The sequence below is a fragment of the Sinocyclocheilus grahami genome, unplaced genomic scaffold (genome assembly GCF_001515645.1).
Source record: "Sinocyclocheilus grahami isolate Dianchi unplaced genomic scaffold, SAMN03320097.WGS_v1.1 scaffold915.1, whole genome shotgun sequence".
NCBI classification, from domain to species: domain Eukaryota; kingdom Metazoa; phylum Chordata; class Actinopteri; order Cypriniformes; family Cyprinidae; genus Sinocyclocheilus; species Sinocyclocheilus grahami.
In genome coordinates this window covers 374708-378914 of record NW_015506094.1, presented here as the reverse complement: position 1 = coordinate 378914, position 4207 = coordinate 374708, and the positions used below count along the sequence as shown (strand labels likewise).

Below are 4207 nucleotides of genomic sequence, written 5' to 3'. Positions count from 1 at the left end.
CACCATTTTAGAAGCTAGAGCTCCGTCTACAAGACATCTCTGTTAGCCCTCCCCATGGCAGATGGCTTCCTGGATCCCAGCTTATTGTGCCCTATTCGGGCACTCAGAGTGTATATTGAGCTCTCTAAGTCGTTCAGAAAATCGAAGCAGCTCTTTGTGTGCTTTGGAGGCCGCTCTAAAGGGCTGCCGGTTACAGCATCTATCTCACTCGATAGTAAATGCTATAGCCCTGGCTCACGCCTCAGCTGGCTCGCAATGCCCTATAGGAGTGAGGGCCCATTCCACCAGAGGAATGGCCTCCTCGTGGGCGTGGTCTAGTGGGATCTCTATTGGAGAGATTTGTCCAGCTGCCGGCTGGTCTTCGCCGTCTACCTTCATTAGATTTTATAATTTGGACATCCCTGCCCTGCAGGCGCAGATCTTATCTGCTTAATATCTACCCATTTCCCCCCTCAGGTGGAAGGGCTATATCAAGTAGACCTCAGACTATACTTGGGTCACTTCTGTAGCTCAGGCTTATGGAGCCCTCGCTGAGTGCTCCTGGGTTGAGCTCATAGAAGCAGACTTAGTTCTTAGTTCTTAGTCGTCAAGACGACGCAACGAGAGTTACCTTTCGATAGGGAACGCGCCGATTACTAACATAACCTCAGTTCCCTGAGATAAAGGAATGAACATTGCATAAATAGCCGTGCTGTAAGCTGCACGGGAAGAATGACTGTCGCTTCAGTCGAGTGATTTTGATGAGATGGCGCTCTGAGCCGTCTTATATAGCCAGGTGGCCCCGCCCATTTTGGTGGGTTAGAGCGTCATTGGTTTGTGCAGCTACAAAAATGTGAACAAATCAAGCTTCAGTATCAGAGTAAAACAGGAGTTTTGCCGATAGTCATCAAGATGACACAACACTCGGTCCATTATCTCAGGAGCGAGGTTACGTTAGTATCCGGTATATACACTGAACAAAATTATAAACGCAACACTTTTGTTTTTGCCCCCATTTTTCATGAGCTGAACTCAAAGATCTAAGACTTTTTCTATGTACACAAAAGGCCTATTTCTCTCAAATATTGTTCACAAATCTGTCTAAATCTTTGTTAGTGAGCACTTCTCCTTTGCCGAGATAATTCATCCACCTCACAGGTGTGGCATATCAAGATGCTGATTAGACAGCATGATTATTGCACAGGTGTGCCTTAAGGCTGGCCACAATAAAATGTGCATATTTTTTACCAATAATCTTTAGTGAAGAAATTTCACATGCTTAAGTCTAGTGTGACCACGGCTTTACCCTGAAAACTGTCAGAAGATGGAAAGTTAAATTCATTGATAAATGTGTCTGAGTTTCTCTGTCTGTAGAATCAGCTGCTTCAGACACAGACAGACGTGCAGCAGATGATCCAGAACAGAATGAAGAAGATTGAAGAGATCCAGCACTCAGTAGAGCTGAGAAAGGTGAGTGGGGGAATTAAAAAAAAAAGTAATAATGTAAATAAATCATAATATTTCAATCTGCTTAATAAAGGAGCTCAATTAATTGGATTTTAAAAAATGACTCGTTTTAAGTAACATGAGGACAGTACATGAGAGAATTTTCCTTTTGTTCCTTATATCACTTTAAATAAATATGTAACAATATAAAAGATTGTCACAGTTATGAACTTTTTATTGTGTTTCTCTCTGTTCCTGTTCTCCTGCCCGGTTTAGTTCTGTTAGTTTCTTATTAGTCCTGATTTGTTTCTATGTTTATATGATTTGCAGCTGTCTATCATTCTTTTTTTTTCATTACGTATACTCCCTGTTCTGTTCAGTATTTGCCGGTTATTGTTTATGTTCACGTGTTTGTGCTACGTTGGTTTCGGTGATCTCCTGTGTATTTATTATTAAAGGACTGAGCTGCTGAAGATGATGGAGGAACAGCAGAAAGCAGCAGAGAAACAGGCTGAAGATCTCATTAAAGAGCTGCAGCAGGAAATCACTGAGCTGAAGAGGAGAAACACTGAGCTGGAGCAGCTCTCACACACTGACGATCATCTGCACCTCCTGCAGGTCTGTCAACATCTGTATCATCACTGAGAATAGAGAATATTATTTATCAAATGCTCTGTTGACAAACATGATGAGCTGCTGTCTTTAGAAATTGTACAGAAGAGAATGAAAGCGTAATAGTCAAATCAGAAAAATGAATTAACTCTGTTAGAAAGCTCATGCCTAATTTAAAGTTAAAAATATAAAATGAACATATTTACTAGTCCTCTCTCTCCTGCTGTAGAAGTTCTCATCCCTGTGCAGTCGTCCACACACCAAGAACTGGACTGAGATCAGGATCGACTCTGATGTGGATGTGCGGTCTATGAAAAGAGCTTTGATTCAGCTGAAGAAAACTCTAGATCGGAGTCTAAATGAAAAACTCCGTCAGTCTGGTATGTTAATATCAAACACAGTGAATAGATTTCTTATGTGAACTTCTATCCAAACTTTAACTCTTGTCATAACCAATTAAATCAGTATTACTTGTGAATACCAGAAAACAACATGTAATGAACATGATTTAAGTATTAAAGGGGTCATATGATGCTGCTAAAAAGAAAATTATTTTGTGTATTTGGTGTAATGCAATGTGTTTATGCAGTTTAAGGTTAAAAAACACATTATTTTTGTGCTTTGATTGGCCAGATATCCAGTGCGTTATGATTGGCTGAATGCTTCAAGTGTGTGACGGAAATGTTACACCCCTACCATACTGTGATGCCGTGTCCCGGTGCGATGAGACAAAACCAATCGAACCCATTACAAATGAGGCATTTGTTGCATCCAGTGGGAACATAATTACAGATTATAATGACTTATGCTGTCTTTTTACGTGTTGCGTTGCGTATTGCGCCGCGTTAACATAAAACCATGTCTGCATTTGTGATCGGAGAAATGACAAACAACAAGCGCTACTCTACACTGCTCAAACAGAGGCAGCAGCAACAATACTACAGCCAGGGTTGCTAGGTTTTCACAAGAAAACCCGCCCAATAACTCTTTAAAACTATCCCAAAACTAGCCCAATCGCGGGGTCCCCAGTTAAAAATCACGTTCCGGGAGGTAAAATACACGTCTTTTGGCGGGGTCCCCCTGATAAAAGTCGCATTCCAGGGGATAAATATCATGTTATTGGAGTCGCTTCAACCCGTGGACATGAAAAACAACCCGCGGCAACAGTGTTAAAGTAGGCCAATTCCACGGAAAAACTGCAGACTTGGCAACACTGACTACAGCGAGAATCAAAATTACGCCTTCTTTCTTTGCGTGAACATTTGGGCGGTGTTATGCAAATCTTCCCACACAGTGAAGTAGACATGTGGTGGCGTGTTTAAATGAAGCGTTTTAGGAGGGCGTGGACAAGTCTTAACTTTTATAAAGAATATCTCTTTGGGTTTGAGACTTTAGTCTTTGCAACTTTAGGGATCTTATCTATGCACGAACAGCTTGTAACACTCCAAAGAGAAAGGAAAACTTGAAATTGCATCATATGTACCCGTCTAAACAGAAATCTGCCTAAAATTAAACGGTCTAAAAAGCATTTCCCACCTCACAAGGACAAGCTCAAATAACACATATTTACACTGAATAATTTATATCAATAATTAAGGCTCTAATTAGAGATTTAATTAAAACTCTAATCTCTCTGTTATGATTGTCTCATAGATCTATAATTGTATTTAATTTAAAGCAGAGGTCTTCAAAGTTTTTCAGGGTAAGGACCCCTTGATACAAAATGTGTCAAGCAGAGCTACATATAAAGCATATAACCTTCAATGTTAATAGAAACTAACTGTTACAGGACCGACGAGACGAGCGGCATGCAGATACAAGAGCGCAAACAACAGGCAAGATATCTAAAAACACGACTAGGCTAGACAGGGCAATGACTTGACTGAACTAGGAAACTGGCTCCGTAATAATGCTATCAGCAGAACAGTGATACATGCACACAATACTCGGCAGTGAACGGTTGTTTGAGACTGATTCTTATAGTGGGTGTAATTGGCTACAGGTGTAAACGTAATCAGTGAAATGGAGCATGGGAATGTAGTCTTGTGTAGTGTGAGAGTCAATATAATCAGAAGGCGACATCTGGTGGCGAGCAGACAGAAGAATATGGACCTGATTCGTGACACTAACCATATTATGATTAAGAATAAATATAATTATGTTACATGAA

The 4207-nt window shown here is 40.6% G+C and overlaps 1 long non-coding RNA gene across 1 annotated transcript; it reads left to right on the top strand.

The window, feature by feature from the left end:
* The first annotated feature begins 1206 nt into the window (after nt 1-1206).
* Nucleotides 1207-2478, top strand: LOC107564193 (uncharacterized). The gene is made up of 3 exons (XR_001606194.1): nt 1207-1449; nt 1884-2043; nt 2267-2478. It is a non-coding gene; the product is annotated as an uncharacterized lncRNA (long non-coding RNA).
* The last annotated feature ends 1729 nt before the right edge of the window (nt 2479-4207 follow it).